Below are 17909 nucleotides of genomic sequence, written 5' to 3'. Positions count from 1 at the left end.
TTACAGTTATTGGACATATCACTTACTTGGTAGACTTTGTCAAATGCTGTTAGTGGTTCAAGTATAAGATTTCTACTGCCAATTACCTTGTAATCCCTGTGATGCATCCCATCTGGTCTTTCGTATTTTTAGCAACTAAATATTGTAATATCACATTCCTCTCATTCTTACTTTTAACTTTCTGTAACAGACATATGCCACTAGGCCTTTCCTTCTGTACCAGTTGTTTGATTATAATTTTTTATTTCTGAGTTTTTCTTAGAATTAAAAGTGTTATATATCACTTTATTTACTAAACAGAATACCGTAAGTTTTAAGATTTTAAATGCCATTTGAGAATTACCCATAGTATTGAGTCTAGAACTGTTTGATCTATTTCACATTTGTTTGCAAAGAGATAAAACTAAGACAGTATCTTCATAATACACTAGACTTTAATGGACACATAACATAAAATTGTGTTTTTGTGAGTTTAATTGGTGAAGTTTCTCATATGACCACATTAAAATACTGTTTGGATAAAAGGGAAAAAAAAAAAAAAAAAAAAAACAGGACATCTTCCAAAGTAAAAATAAGATGCAGCTGGAAAGAAAAAAAAATTAACCCTGTCAATGTTATTGTAAAAGTTGAGCAGTATATCCAAAATCTATTCCCAAATATCAGGAAAGAATGTTGGATTGGGCCTGTGTGAAGAATGTGGAGTGCCAAATAAAACATGCTAAACAATCCATTTCATATATTTAATAGAAAAGAACTTAACAATAGTAATAATAAACATAGGGTTAAAATCCTGAGAGTTATGATAATGCTATTTTGGAATATTTTAGAAATATTCCCATATATTAGGACATAAATTCTAAGTCATAAATAAAACATTTTAAGTATTCAGATATAATTTCTTATTTAGAACAAAATAAATTTTGGCTTCGGTGCTAGAAAATCTGCAAAACTCAACACTGGACAAAAATATCACAAAGAATGAAATGAGGCAGTTCAGAGAACACTGGAGAATACAAATAGTTAAAATATGGTTATAATTAAATGAATAAGTGGTAAAATTAAGTCAAATTGGTTACACATCCTTGTAACTGAAGTTGGACTATACCTTGCTGAAAGGGGAAATCACGAGGTCAGGAGTTCAAGACCAGCGTGACCAATATGGTGAAACCCTGTCTCTACTAAAAATACAAAAATTAGCCAGGCAAGGTGGTGCATGCCTGTAATCCCAGCTACTCAGGAGGCTGAGGCAGGAGAATTGCTTCAACCCAGGAGGCAGAGGTTGCAGTGAACTGAGATCGTGCCACTGCACTCCAGCCTGGGTGACAGAGCGAGACTCTATCTCAATAAATAAATAAATAAATAACATGCATTAGTATTGTTTATGCAAAAAGCAGCTAATCCAGATGGTATAGGAATTATGTTTAATTGAAGACTGAACTAAATATTTCGAGCTTACATATCAGAGCCCAGCAGGAAAAAATTATTCACTTAGACTGGATTTTAATGGAAGTTTAATAAAGGAACTTGATATGGTGCGGCTGTGTCTCCACCCAAATCTCATCTTAAATTGTAGCTCCCATAATCCCCATGTGTTGTGGGAGGGACTGGGTGGGAGGCAATTGAATCATGGACGGGTTTTCCCATGCTCATGATATGCTTATCTCATGATAGTGAACAAGTCTCATGAAACCTGATGGTTTTATAAAGGGCAGTTCCCCTGCACACACTCTGTTGCCTGCTGCCATGTAAGAAGTGCCTTTGCTCCTTGTTTACCTTCTGCCATGATTGTGAGGCCTCCCCAGGCATGTGGAACTCTGAGAGTTCATTAAGCCTCTTTTTCTTTATAAATTATCCACTCTTAGGTATTTCTTCATAGTAGTACGAAAATGGACTAATAAAGGACTAATTACAAAAGATGAGCAGAAATTTGGGGAATACAAAAACTTTAAGTGATATATAGAATTGCCCAGACCAGAAAGAAAGGGAGTGGTAACTCACAGAGAGTAGCTATATTGAGAGGGTCCACAGAAGGAACTCTGACATTGACACAGGTTGCAGTCACCCACTGGTATTCTGCAATCAGTGAACAAGGTAGACATACGTCCAGCCAAAAGACATATGAATAACAGCTCAACATCACCGATCATTAGAGAAATATAAATCAAAACCACAATGAGATACCATCTCACACCAGTCAGAATGGCTATTATTAAAAAGTCAAAAAGTAACAGGTGCTGGAAAGGTTGTGGAGGAAAAAAAATGCTTGTACACTGTTGGATGGAGTGTAAATTAGTTCAACCATTGTGGGAAGCAGTGTGATGATTCCTCAGATAGCTAAAAACAGAACTACCATTTGACCCAGCAATACTATTACTGGATATACCCAAAGGAATAGGCAGATTGTTGTATCATAAGGACACATGCATGTGTATGTTCGTTACAGCACTATTAATAATGGCAAAGACATGGAATCAACCTAAATGCTCAACAATGATAGGTTGGATTAAGAAAATCTGGTACATATATACTATGAAACAATATGCAGCCATAAATATAAATTAGATCGTGTCTTTTACAGGGAGATGGATGGAGCCGGAGGCTGTTATCCTTAGCAAACTAATGCAGGAACAGAAAACCAAATACCGGATGTTCTCACTTATAAATAGGAGCTAAATGATGAGAATATATGGACACATAGACTGGAACAACAGACTACCGGAGGGTGGAGGGTGGGAGGAGGGAGAGAATCAGGAAAAATAATCGGTACTAGGCTTAACACCTGGATGATGAAATGATCTGTACAACAAACCCCTGTGACATGACTTTACCTATATGACAAGCCTGCACATATGCCACTAAATCTAAAATAAAAGTTAAAAACATTAATATCCTGAATGTTCTCTCCAGCATGAAATCTCATGCAAGTGTCTTCTATTAACTAAAATCTAATGGAAGTCTAAGGCTAAGATCGCCTGACATTGTCCAGACAGGTGAATCTGCCAGAGCACAGAACAGGGTGGAGAATGGATGTGGTATGGCACATTAATGATTTTCAAATAACAGTAAAGTAATATCATTCATTATACTATGTAGATGTAAGGCAAACCAGGATATCTTCCAAAGCAAGAATAAAATACAGATGGAAATAGATATCAGAATGTTGAGTTTATATTTAGATAGCATAATAGAACCCCTTTGTAAAAGAAGGTAAATTTGTGGTCACTTCAAAGAGGTGAACTGGACCTCCCAGCCCCAACAAAATGTGGTTCTGGTGTTGAGACTAATGGATACCACATATATACCAAGAGTGTAAGAACAAATTTAGATTAACATGCTGAGGCTTTCTGGGGTAAATAGGCAGGCTGTCCTGCAGGTCTGCAGATGAGTTTCCCTGGAGAGCAAGACGGGTGGCTACTTTGGGGTTTATGGTAGGTAATGGGTGGGGCTTGTGTTAGTTAGAGTTCCCATGCATATAAGGGAACACTTTATCTTTCTTACGATCTCACTCAGATGTGTGACAGAGTGAAAGGGAAGGTGGTTGGGCTTGAAAGCTAACAGCAGTATAAAAAACAAAAATGGAATCAGACTACTTATTCCAGTAAAGAACCTGAAAAGATGCGTAAAAATATATAAATGATCAAAATATAGGAGGAACAATCAGCCATCACAATAACCAAGAACTTGCGAATTGTTTTGAGAACATACATATGGGCAATTCCTTTCCCTTGGTTTATTTTGCACTGCTCATCAGCTTCGTATTTGTTTAGTTTACTTAGTACATCTGTATCTTTCCTTTACAATTCCTAAGCTCCTTTAGGAAATTTTCTATTATGTCTTCTACTGAATTACCAAAATCTGTAGAGTGCCTGAGGCACAAGGAACTTCTAGGAAGCTGATGAATGAAAACGTTATTATCTAGTTACCTCTCAAACAATTATGTAATTGTCTGGATATAAACAGCTGTAATGATTTTTTTCCAAATTGTGAGTAATCATTAATATTGAAGAAGAGAGATCATATGAATATGGTTGGGTAAACTTTGTGGGTTTTTTTTTTTTTTTTTTTTTTTTTTTGAGATGGAGTCTCGCTCTGCTGCTCAGGCTGGAGGGCAGTAGCTTAATCTTGGCTCACTGCAACCTCTGCCTCCTGGATTCAAGTGGTTCTCCTGCCTCAGCCTCCCAAGTAGCTGGGATTACAGGTGCCTGCCATCACACCCGGCTAAATGTTTGTGTGTATTTTTAGTAGAAACAGAGTTTCGGGGTTTCGCCATGTTGGCCAGGCTCATCTCGAACTACTGGCCTCAAATGATCGGCCTGCCTTGGCCTCCCAAAGTGTTGGGATTACAGCAGTGAGCCACTGTGCCTAGCCTGGTCAGGTAACCTTTGATTTCACATTTATTATACATGCTTCACTGTTGATTGACTTCTAAAAAAATATTTACTCGTTACCTTTGTAATTTTCAAAAGTCTGCTTTCTTTAATTTGAAGAGTCAACAAAGTAAATGTTCAATATTGATAAAGAAATTGAGCATGAGATTTGCTTGTGGTTTCACTGCAGTTTACTTATATATAAGCAGTGCAGTAATAGGCTTAAATATGTAAAAAACGAATGCATAATTCTGTAAGTCATACTTATATTGCTATCTGGGTATGTTTTTGTTTCGAAGCCTTTGCAATGTTTTGACGTTGTCAAGTAAGAGCAATGTTTTCTAGGACAGGGAGAGAAATACGTTCTACCTGGACATAAAAATGTGTCTCAGTCAAGCACTATCTTCCTTGACAGGTTACAAAGATTTCTGAATTCAATAATAAAAGAGAAATACTAAGTTAAAGAATTGAGATGTCATCGTAATTTTTGTCTTTGAATAAAATGATAAATATCAGATATATTTAAAGTGAGATACATTTCAATAATTGAAATGATCATTCATTTACATTAAACTGGTATCATTATCCCAATATATATGAGCACAATAAAGAAAACTTCCCACAGGGGTTTGTTGTTCTTTCAGGACCATTATTTTAGTGAAAGAGTTTGAGGAAATTTCCAAAAGCTGGATTTAATATATAAGTCTTATTTAAATATTTATTTCATTAAATATTTTCAATTATGTAATATGTGCCTAATTTAACTTTAGGTTATATAATAAAAGTAGCACAGATAATATGAAATTCAATACTATATTCAGTTGTGCAGTTGAATTATGAATTAGGGAAAGATTAGATTAAAACATAATTGAGTTTTTTGTTTTTTATGCTAATTTGTACAGAGACTGGATATATAGACTCTGCATAATCAAATATCCATAGGACATACAGTATGTTTTAAATTCTAAAAGCTCATGCTAATATAGCAGCCTTTTCAAAATATATTTTGTGTATGATTTTATATTTCTATTTTACACCTAATATCTACATGTAATATTAGGTAACTTCAGACTTTAAGTTCTATAAATGATCACTGCATTCCACAATGCTGGGCATAACTGATTAAGAAGATGACATATAGCCAGCAGAAGTGGACTAAAACTCATTGGTTTATTTTCTCTATTTCATTTGACATATATTTTACATGTTTAACTTTGGTTGTGCATGTCCGTGCTTGTGTTTCTTCATATATAATGTTGTTATATTTTATATATATTTATATATAATGTTATTATATTTTAATAACATTTTATTTTATAATTTAAAACATTTTATAGTGTAAAATATATTTAATAACACATTTTAATAATATTTTAAATATAAATGTGTAATTACCTGTATATTAAAAATGTAGAGCTGGAGAGGAGGAAATATTTAAATAATCATTAATCTGTGTCCCAAACATTTCAATGGATGTTTGACCTTTGGTCAATGGAAACATAAATGTTGCAATTGCTTTGACAATATTTTTTCCTATAACCTTCTAAATTGGGCATCTTGACAAATTGCCTGTGAGTTTGGCATTAATTCAGACATGCAATTTTCTTGCAACATGGATTTAATATCATGTACTTTACCTAATGCTCAATCCAGTAAATAAAGAATAAATCTGGCTATATTGACAATAGTAAAGAAAATAGATGCACATATATACAAACAGACGTACTTACATACACCTCATGGGGGATTTAAGGAATTTTCTTCTAAATTTGACAAAATGTACTGACTGCTTTAATCACATATTTAGCATCTAATTGCCATGACTATATGAATTACATTGATGATACTAAAGTAAAAAGAGATTAGATGTTATCATTTAAGACTTTGTGTATGAAATAACTCAGAAAATCTAGTGTGCAATCTCTGTCATGATGCTTGACCAGTAACATTAACTCTTTAATTAAAAACAAAAGCTATTTGTAATTATAGTTTAGTGCTTAATTTGAGGTAAAGGGTGAAAACAGGGCCTTCATAAGAAATAATAGTAAACTCCTATCACTTTTCAGTTACAGGTTCAGAGAGAAACATTAAATCAATGTAAGGTTTTAGTTTCTTATTTCCTAGCCAATATAATCTCAGGTTTAGAACTTATTTTAAAAATATTTCTTAAGTATTTATGATGCAAGTTTTCTATTGATTTAGTCTCTGATATTTTCTGTCTCATCAAAGGAAATGCACAGTAAAAATTCACATACTTCATTCTCTACATTTCAAGACCTGCACAAATCTCAGGCTTTGGAATATGGAGGAAAGAAACAGAAGTAGGCCCAAATGTTAGATCTAAATAAGTTTTTTTCACAGTGACTAAGCTTCTAAGTTCTATACCATTGAATATTTATAAGATGGCATGTCATTTAGAATAAAGCATTTCAAAGGGAGATTTTTACCTTAATTTATTTTTACCTTAATACATATATAACTTTTTATTTGCATTGCTACACTCTACTATATACAATAGAGGCAGCAAAAGTAGAGCAAGGATGGAATTTCTTTGTATTAATATAGCTTAAAGTTTAAAGTAGCTTTTACCATTCAATACTTATATTAGAGCCGGGTGCAGTGACTCATGCTTGTACTCCTAACACCTGGGGAAGCCAATGCTGGCCTATCACTTGAGGCCAAGGGTTCAACACCAGCCTGGCCACCATGATGAAATCCTATCTCTACTAAAAACACAATAATTATCTGGGCGTGGTGTTGGGTGTCTGTAATTCTAGCTACTCAGGAGGCTGAGGCAGGAGAACCACTTCAACCACTGGAGGCTACAGTGACCCAAGATTGCCCAACTGCATTTGAGCCTGGTGACAGAGCAAGACTAAAAAAAAAAAAAAAAAAAAATTATGGCCAGGTGCTGTGGCTCATGCCTGTAATCCCAACACTTTGGGAGGCTGAGGCAGGCAGATCACAAGGTCAAGAGATCGAGACCATCCTGACCAACATGATGAAACCCCATCTCTACTGAAAATACAAAAAAAAATTAGCTGGGCATGGTGGCATGCCCCTGTAGTCCCAGCTACTCGGGAGGCTGAGGCAGGGGAATCGCCTGAACCCGGGAGGCAGAGGTTGTAGTGAGCTGAGATCACGCCACTGCACTCCAGTCTGGCAACAGAGTGAGACTCCACCTCAAAAACAAAAACAAAAACAAAAGAACAAAAAAAGTCACAGGTATGCCTCATTTTATTGTGCTTTGCTGTATTGCATTTAGCATAGTGCGAATTTTGGTTTTTTTGACAAATTAATTGAAGGTTTGTGGCAACCCCATGTCGAGCAAGCCTATCAGTGCCATTTTCCCATTGCTCAATTTGTGTATCTGTGTCACATTTTGGTAATTCTTGCAATATTTTAAACTTTTATTATATCTGTTATGGCGATATGTGATCAGTGATTTTTGAGGTTACTATTGTAATTGTTTGAAAGTACCAGGAACCACATCTGTATAAGAGGATGAACTTCATCTGTAAATGTGTTTGTTCTGGCTGTTCCACAGATGGGCTGTCCTCATCACTCGTTCCCTCCTTGGGTCTCCCTGATTTTCTGAGATACAACTTTGTTGACATTAGGCCAATTATTAACCCTTCAAGGGCCTCTTAAGTGTTCAAATGAAAGGAGGAGTCACATGTCTCTCACTGTAAATACAAATCTAGAAGTGATTAAGCTTAATGAGGAAGGCATGTCAACAACTGATCTAGGCCAAAAGCTAGGCCTCTCATGCCAGTTAGCCCAAAGGAAAATTTCTTGAAGAAAATTGAAAGTGTAATTTCTATAAGCACACATATGATAAGAAGGCAAAACAGCCTTATTGCTGATATGGAGAAAGTTTTAGTTCCCTGTTTAGAAAATAAAACCAGCCACAATATTCCCTTAAGCCCAAATCTAATCCAGTGCAAGACACTAACTCTCTTCAATTCTATGAATGCTGAGAGGGGTGAAGAAGCTGCAGAAGAATAGTCTGAAGTGAGCAGAGGTTAGTTCATGAGTTTTTAAAAAACCAAGGATTAAAGTGATGCACCTACAAGCAAAGGGATGCCTAATGCCACCAAAAACTGGAAGAGTGAAGGAGGCTAGCCTTGCTAACACCTTTCAGATAATACATGTCTGTTATTATAAGGTACCAAGTTTGAGATTATTACAGCAGTCCTAGGAAACTGATACAGGCAGTTTAGTTTGAAAATCAATGTATCATCTCAAAGACTTTGATCTTTGCACACAACCTTTTCACATTTTAAATTTAAATTTTGGAATCACACAGAACATTGACTATTTGTGAGAAATTTTCTTTGCTAGAATTTGATAAAAGAAAGTTATATTGGATGCTTCTTACGTATATTAGTCAATATATGTAAATGATTTTAAAAATATGAAATAAGAAAACCAAGAATAACCACCACAGTAAAAATATTTTGGCTTTATAAACTGTAATATTAATACTATTTCTTAAATATGCTACCTGTTAAGTATTTAAAGCATACTATATTAAAAGTAGAAAGTTTAATTTGATAATATAAATTTATGAGGGAATAATGTGCAATTTTTAAACACATGAAAAATCATCCTCCTAAAGTCAACTGAACAACTGACACATAAATCATTCAACCGAATGCTTTGAAACTTGATATCTGTTGCTGCATTGTAATGTCTCCTATGCTGTCAAATTAAAAAACAAATTTGATGCAGTTTATCAGTGTATTAGTCTGTTCACATATTGCTATAATGAACTACCTGGGACTGGGTAATTTATAAAGAACAGAGGTTTAATTGATTCACAGTTTTCCAGGCTGTACAGGATGCTTGGCTCTGGAGGCCTCAGGAAACTTATGATCATGAAGGAAGTCAAAGGGGATGCAGCACATCTTCTCATGGCTGAGAAGAAGAAAGAGAGCTAAGGGAAAAGTGCTGCACACTTTCAAACAACCAGAGCTCATGAGAACTCAGTTCTATCACAGGAACAGGAAGGGAGATCCACTCCCATGATCCAATCACCTCCCAACAGGCCCCCTTCCAACACAGGGGAATACACCTCGACATGAGATTTGGGCAGGGACACAAATTCAAACCACATCAATCAGCAATTACTTCTTTTCTTTAAAGTATAATCTATTAAATTAACTCTCTAAATGTCTTTTTCAAATGTGTGTGGGTCAGCAGCAGATCCTTGTATTGCAGGCTTTCGCAACAGATGGCTTGAGATTGTCATTACATTGATCACTAAATACTCCTTGGTTTGTCTTAGGTACTATGAATGCTAGCTAGAATCATCCTTGTACTAATGATACAATTCATGGCATCTGCCCATTTTGTGCTTCATTGTGCCCTGTCAAAAATAGTTACTATTATTTTCAAAAGTTTCACTGCAAGTGAGAGACATGCTGAGGCTGCAGTTCATGCACACCACTGGAGTGTCTATCGGCCTTAGCAGGTGTGAACATGCCAAAAATGTGGGCCATTAACTGTAGCAATTTTACACAGTAGGATGGCATATTGTATATCAAGCAAATAATGCATAGGGATTTATTATATTAGAATTGTCCTTTACTGAATGGCCTTTAATTTCATCAAGTAAAAACCATCTCAATTAGTTCTCATGGTCTAAGACATTTACTGTTTTGTTCAATTCTGACACTAGTTTTCAAAATGCATGCATCAGCAAGACTCATGAAAAATCAAGACCCATGATTTTAAAGTGTTTACATTTTAAATGTAAACAATAAAATAAATTCATAAGCAGAGCTTTATCAAGGTACCAGTGTCTGACTTAATTTGTTTTTAATGATTAGGGACCAGTATCTGAAGATCTAAAAAATAATTTTGGCTAGGCTGAGTTGACTAAAAGTAGGAGGGAAGAGTGAATTATTTTTAATCAGGGGGAAAAACTTGACTGAATGTAAACCTGCAGATAAGTCTTAATGATGACCAGGATAAACAGAGAGAGTAAGAGTACATGCAGAGGGGCTTTAATGGTAATGGATGTTTGTAGGAAATTGAAGATAACAAAAACAGGCTAAGTAGGTGTGATTCACAGTAAGCTATCCTATCGCCTTAAGTTTTTAGAGCCACTGTGTCAAATTGCATGACAAACACCATGGATTTGAGAAAAAGTTCAAAATATTGGAATACGAAACAAATGAACTTATAGCAACAGAGTAGAATAGTGGTTTCTAGAGGCTGCGGAGTTAGGGAAATGGGAAGATGTTGGTTAAAGGGTACAAAGTTTCAGTGGCACAAAAGGGATAAATCTTTTGAGATCATTTGCATAGCATGGTGAATACAGCTAATAATAATGTATTGTATATTTCAAAATTGCTAAGAGTAAAACTGAAATTTTCTCACCACAAAAAATTTAGTATTTGAGGTGGATACATTAATTAGCTTGATTTAATTATTCTACATGTATGCATATATTGTAACATTATTTTGTACCCAATACATATATATAGTTATAATTTGCTGATATACAATAAAATGTTTTAAAAAGACGATTAGTACTGAAAACCTTTATACTACAATTTGTTGAACGCCCACTAAATGTCATGCAATATATCAAATACTTGGGATATGTTGATGAGCAAAATATACCTGTGGTCAAAATGCTTATCTACTAGTGGATAAAGACTAAATAATACGCAAAAAGCATGAGAATATGGAAGCAGTGACAGAAGTTGAGAAAGCAGAGACTTGATATGAAGCTGTTACTGTAATCCAGGAAAGAGATGAAGGCAACTTTGTAAATAAATGTGATGTGGTATCCTGGATAGTATCCTTGAACTGAATAAGAAAATTAGATACAAACTAAGGAAATCTGAATAAACTATAGAATTTGGTTAAAAATAATATATCAAATATAGGCTCTGCTCAATTTTTCTATAAACATTTTTTAAATTAATAATAATATATTGATAATATAATAATATACTCGATTGTCTTATCTTTACAACCCTCCATGTTCATCCCTTTCCACTTTATTTGCTTTGCTGTCTCCATCAACTGGTTTGCTGATCACACCGTTTGATTGGCCCCTGGTTATAATTTTCCTTAGATCACTTCTTTTTATCCACACTCGAAATTGTTGCACTTGGACATTGTGAAATTTCACAACACTTTGCTACTATGCCTTTTAAAATTTATTATTTATTATTCTGTGTATCTCAGTGGGCCTTATAATGTGGCAATATCTGTCTATATTTATTCAGGGGTTTTTTCTTCCAGAATTTATTTATTTATTTCTGCCCACCTCCCATCCTCTCTGTTGAAACTGCTTCATTTGAAAAGATTTTATTCACTTCATGATGAATATCAAAAAGTTAATATTATTCATATGTAGTTTATTTCATTTATTTTCAGTCAGCCCACTGCAAATTATTTTAGTAATCATTTCAGTTTTCACACACAATTTATCTTTCTCTGATTTAACCCTAGTTGAATGCAAATTGCCACCTTTTCTTTACTCTGAGAACAGGATTCTTGAATATGGAGAGGGAAAAGCCCATAGTAGGGGTAGATTTTGGTGAGTTTAGATGCTTGATCACAAATATCAAATGAGTCCTCAGCTGCATCTAGAAATCTACTACATATCTCTGATTTATTATCTCTTTTTCTTTCAGTTGTATTTTTTACATGTTCCTTTTCTTCAAACATATACATCTCACTCTCATGAGTTTATTTTACTGGAAAAAAAAAAAAAAACTAGGAAAAAGATGAGAGCGGAATTTTCTAATCCTACGACAATAAATCTACTTTGATATCATTTAGGGCCTCTTTTGTGTAACAAACTGTTTCCTGAGACTATCCACTCTCCCTGTGTACAAGACTTTGTCATTTCTTGCCTTCCTTAAGTAGGCATGTTTCTCAAGTGTCTTTCAAGCTTCTTTTTCTCTTCCTGATTTAAAAAATGCCTATCTTTTCAGTACAATTCCTTAAGCAAAGTAAGATGTTGTAAAAATTACACTTTAAAAGAAGAAGAAACTTCCATTTGACATCACTCTCTAATTAATGGCAATTTCTTTTTCCTACTTTAGCAAACGTAATCAAAAGAGTATTTTCAGCTCACTGATCTACTTTGTCTCTTCCACAGTCAAACGAAGCTATTGTTCCCACCATTCATGTTAATTTTTCAGTGCTCAGTTTATATGACCCTCACCTTCATTGTGTTTAGTTGATCAACCACTAAGTCTTGAAGCACTCATTTTTTTATTCTTTTACTATTTTTTTTGTTTTTCCTTTTACTTAGCTGGCTCTTTCTTTTAACTATCCTTTTGTTGAATCATCTTCATCTTCTAAGCTATGAAATGTTGGGAAAAGAAACGCTCTAAGGCTTTTTTCTAGAGGTGGTCTGTTATCCTGTAAGTAAAGAACAGAAACTGAAAATATATCAGGATTAAGTAAGGAAAGAGAACAGAATTATGAAAAGGGTTAGGCTCTTAGTTGACAAGCAATTTCATTGTGAATAATGGAATTAAGTAGAGTGAAGGTAAGTGAACAGTTTGTCTAATCATCTCCCTAATATTCCTTCCAATCTACTTATGTCCATGTCTAATAAATAAACAGTGAATATCTTCTCTGCATTCCATGCCAATTTACACATATCAAGATAAATTTTTCTTTCCTTAAATCCTTAAACTCCTCATTCTCTTTGTAATTTTCTTTGAAATATTGAAGCTGACTGTCAACGCTAAGCTAATCTGTTTTCTATAAATTCTTCCTGTGAATATGAGATTGAGTAAGTAATTCAGAAGACCCAAAATGAAGAATCTGCATTTTTTTTTGAGGGTCTGGCCCTGAATGTAAAGAAGCTAAAAAACTCTAGGATACACTTTATTTTGGTACCTGTTGGAGAACATAAGAATGTAACCAGAAATAAAATGTGTTTTTTACTCTATGTTTTTTTGGTTTACTAGTTTTCAATAAGATTATTTAATAATAAGTCTACCATTCCAGTTATCCACTCTCTTGAACTTGTGATTGGGTAGTATTTATATACTTTTATTACAAAACTCAATCAGTTATTTTTTAATGACTTTATATATGTATAGTATGTATGCATGTGTGTATGTATCGTATGCATGTGGGTATATATACACACACACATTTTTTTCCTTCTAGTTTTTAAGCTAGTTTCAAAACCAGTTTTTCCTTCTAGTTTTGAAGGAAGTATTGTAAGATCTTTCTAGAGTAGACTCCATTGTGATTCCTTTAAATAAAAATGTGGGCCAGCCACAGTGGCTCACGACGCCTGTAATCCCAGCACTTTGGAAGGCCGAGGTGGGTGGATCACGAGGTCAAGAGATCGAGACCATCCTGGCCAACATGGTGAAACCCTGTCTCTACTAAAAATACAAAAATTAGCTGGGTGTGGTGGCACATGGCTGTAGTCCCAGTTACTCGGGAGGCTGAGGCAGGAGAATCGCTTGAACCCGGGAGGCGGAGGTTGCAGTGAGCCAAGATTTCTCCACTGCATTCCAGCTTGGAGACAGAGTGAGACTCTGTCTCAAAAAAAAAAAAAAAAAAAAAAAAAATTGATGGAAAAAAAAGGGATGAAATTTCTAGAAATGGATGAGGAACCAACCTAAGTGTTCATAGTTCTTATAAAAATAGTATTTATGTTGTTTCCAGTATTCTGCCAGTATGTGAGAATTCGCAATTACTTGGATGCTCCTGCACAGCAGTAGTGCTGATTATTTGGTAATTAGAGTTTGCCTGTTCTCTCAAAGCAAAGTTTCTGCAGCTTATGCACGACTATTACCCCATTAGAGGGCAGAGAGTGCGCTCAACATTCTATTTTCTGTGGACAGGAACTGCCAGTCTATTGTGAAATTCAGTACAAAGTTAAAAAAAATCAAAAATTATTACTTAATTATATGTCAGAAATTCTGAATTTACTTGGTGATTTCTGACAGACTTCCCTGCAATAGGCAAGAATTGGCATCAATTATCTATGTTCACTGCTACATACAGCATGAAGACACAGGCATCAAATATTTTGTCAATTGAATGAAGTTTTGCTTTACAAATGGACTCTTGTAAGCTGGTCAGTAGCTATGAGCCTCATTATTTTCTCTTACAAAGTAATTCATGATAGTTTACAGGGATTTTCCTTGAATGTTTAAGTCTATGATTATGTTTAATAAAATAGGTAGATAGAAAAAAATAGATTAGCAAGCTCTCTTTCTAATCACAGTGAAAAGTTCCTATATTTTATTAAGCACATCTAAAATTTAATGTTATTTCAGTAACAAAGTACTGACTCAAACTTTCAAACGATCAATTTTTTATTAAATAGTTCAAATCATGAGGCATTCTAATGTATAGGTTTTCATACATACTTTAGAGTTTGGAGATTTTAAATTAGAGCGTAACATTTCAGGAAATAGTAAAAAATTCATAGCTTCGAAGTTGGCTTTATGAAATGTCCCTGAAAATGATATTCTACTGTAATTTACAAGTCTTAATCTTAAAAAGAATTGTAACTGGCCACCTGAGGGACTTAATGGTTTCCTAGAAATAGCACTAAAGGAGGATCCAAAATTGAATACAACAATTCTAAGGTATATTCTCCCATTTGGTTTGTAATTGTGCGAAAGAAATTTGACCTCTTTGGGACTCAATCTATTAAACATATATTGTAAGAATGTATCTAAATACTAAGGTTATTTTCAGTTCTGTCAATATATAATTGGAATTTGTTCTTATCTTACACTGCCAATGTTATTCAACTTCTCTATTTATAGTCTAGCTACTATAATAGTCTACATTAAACTTTGATGTAAAAATGTCTAAGATCGAGATATCTTAAGGGAACGTGAGCATAGCAAAACCCAGGTGGTGGTTGGTCTTTGATCAAATGCTATAACTTATATAATACAAAATATTAACATACCAAGATTTGATTAAACTCTCAAGAAGCAGTTATTTGAAATATGTCATTCCGATTTTTGCCTAACTTTTAACATAGTTTTCATTTGTCACTTCTTTCTATGTGAGTCATCATATACCACGAAGAGCCAGAAATTATATTTATTTTTACCTAGAAAAATTAGTATTAACAATTTTTAACTAGGTATTAAGTTAGTTAGATAGCTCAAAGGGTAAATTTTAAAGACTAAGGTGTTCCTTAGGGCTGGGAGAACAAAATGCAAAGGTTAAGATGATTACAATTTTGACTCTTGGAGGAGGGGTCTTGAGGAACTGAAAGTAAGATCTCTGAAGCTCTGTGTCTTTCCTAAAGGGGCTTCATGAGTCTGGCACCCAGACCTTGTGGATGTTCCTTCAGTAGAGAGGTGAGATCTATGTTTTCTTCCTTTGAATCAGTATTAGACCCCTTACCAACAGGATGACTTACAAGTCATGCTGTTTAATTTCTGAAATTCTGCTTTCCTTTGAGTCTTTAGAACACTTTTTGCTGGGAAAATCACTTGCCCTGTAAAAAGTCTGTCCACTCTACACTGCCATGCTGAAGAGGCCACTTGTATGCCCTTCTGTGGGTAGTTCAGCTGATCTCCCAGTTAACAGCCAGCAGCTATGCTAGCAATGGGAATGAGCCATCCTGGATGACAGTCTAATTATGCCGAGAGATGACTGCATGATTGCAGCCTTAGCCAACATCTGACTGCAATTGCACAGGGGAGTCCGAATGAGTGGGCACTGCCCAGTCAAGCCCACACTGTGTCCCTGACCTGCAAATTTGTGTTCTAAAAAAAAAAGGAATGTTTTATGTCACCCTAGTTTGGAATAATTTATTATACAGCAATAGTAATGGGAGCAGAATGCAGCAGTAGGCAGACAGAAGGGTACAATTTCCTTCTTTTTTATCCAGCCCTGTAGTCTCTCTCCAATGGTCCTGGTTAGCAATACCTAGCTGGGTGCTAGCTGGCAAAGCAGAAACGTGTTTTGCAGAGTTTTAGGCTCTGCATCACAAAGCAGAGTAAGAAACAGTTGATTCAGAACAGAGAAACAATAGTTTAATAAATGGTATATGATATTTATATAAAGTATGAAAACCATTCCAGTCTAAAATTAAAAATTTAATTATACTTAATATTTACAAAAATAATATTTTAGGTGTTTGGAAATAACATCAAAGCAGTAAACTAGGACAGGATTTTGGAAAATGAATTAATATTAAGTGGAACTAATCTACTTGATAGAATCAGTATACATTAAGACCTACTCAGCTCCAAAATTAATCTGCACCTCTATGACCATTGTCATGAATAATAATTAACTAATTATTAGAACAGCTTTCAGATAATCTCATTTTGTCATTAGAAAAACTAACACACATTTAGCCTTTACTGTGTCATTCTTAATAATCAGGACACCTTAGCAATAAAACTACTGGAGTTTAAAAGAAAAAAAATAACAAAAATCAGAATCAGGACAGATTACATATTTTAATTTTGCCATCCTCTTCATAGATGGGGCATACTGCAGTGTGTTTGTCCCAGCATATTTTAAGTGCCTTACAGTAAACTAAATAATTACTACTACTAATACTATTATTATTAATAGTATTAATAATAGGTGGGCATTGTGGTGGGCACCTGTAATCTCAGCTATGAGGGAGGCTGAGGCTAGAGAATCACTTGAACCTGGGAGGCAGAGCTTGCAGTGAGCTGAGATCAGGCCACTGTCACACAGGCCACTCCAGCCTGGGTGACAGAGCGAGACTCTGTCTCTCACACACAAAAGTAATAATAATAACAAAATAAAATAAAATAAACTCCTTTATAATGCTATTATTATTAGTAGTAATAATAGTTACAATTTGCCAAAATGAGTTCTGACAAGATCTGATGGTTTTTTAAGTGTTTAACAGTTCCTCCTTCCCTCGCTCTGTCTCTCTCACCTGCCCCGATGTAAGACGTGCCTGCTTCCCCTTCTGCCATGACTATAAGTTTCCTGAGGCCTCCGCAGCCATGTGGAACGGTGAGTCAATTCAACCTCTTTCTTTTGTAAATTACCCAGTCTCAGGTGTATCTTTATAGCAGTGTGAAAACAGACTAATACAGCAAATTGGTACTGCAGAGAGTGGGGTACTGCTATAAAAATAACCTGAAAATGTGGAAGTGACTTTAGAACTGGGTAACAGATAGAGGTTGGAACAGTTGGAGGGCTCAGAAGAAGAGAGGAAGATGAGGGAGTTTGGAACTTCCTAGAGACATGTTGAATGGTTTTGACCAAAATGCTGAAAATGATGTGGACGATAAGGTCCTGGTTGAGGTGGTCACTGATGGAGATGAGAAACTTCTTGGAAACTGGAGAAAAGGTCACTCTTGCTATGCTTTAACGAACAGACTGGTGGCATTTTGCCCCTGCCCCAGAGATCTGTGGAACTTTGAACTTGAGAGAGATGGTAGGAAATTGGAACTTATGTTTAAAAGGGAGGCAGAGCATAAAAGTTTAGAAAATTTGCAGCTTGACCATGTGATAGTAAAAATGAAAGAAAGAAAGAAAGAAAGAAAGAAAGAAAAGAAAGAAAAGAAAGAAAAG

The 17909-nt window shown here is 34.9% G+C and overlaps 1 long non-coding RNA gene across 1 annotated transcript in view; it reads left to right on the top strand.

The window, feature by feature from the left end:
* LOC111551798 overlaps positions 1 to 15677 on the top strand; it is a 52669-nt gene extending 36992 nt beyond the window's left edge. Inside the window, exon 3 of the long non-coding RNA XR_002734466.1 lies at positions 15646 to 15677. This is a non-coding gene — a long non-coding RNA (uncharacterized LOC111551798). The remainder of the gene's footprint in view (positions 1 to 15645) is intronic.
* The last annotated feature ends 2232 nt before the right edge of the window (positions 15678 to 17909 follow it).

Source organism: Piliocolobus tephrosceles, chromosome X (assembly GCF_002776525.5).
Source record: "Piliocolobus tephrosceles isolate RC106 chromosome X, ASM277652v3, whole genome shotgun sequence".
In the NCBI taxonomy this organism is placed as follows: Eukaryota; Metazoa; Chordata; class Mammalia; order Primates; family Cercopithecidae; genus Piliocolobus; species Piliocolobus tephrosceles.
This window is presented reverse-complemented; position numbering and strand designations above follow the sequence as displayed.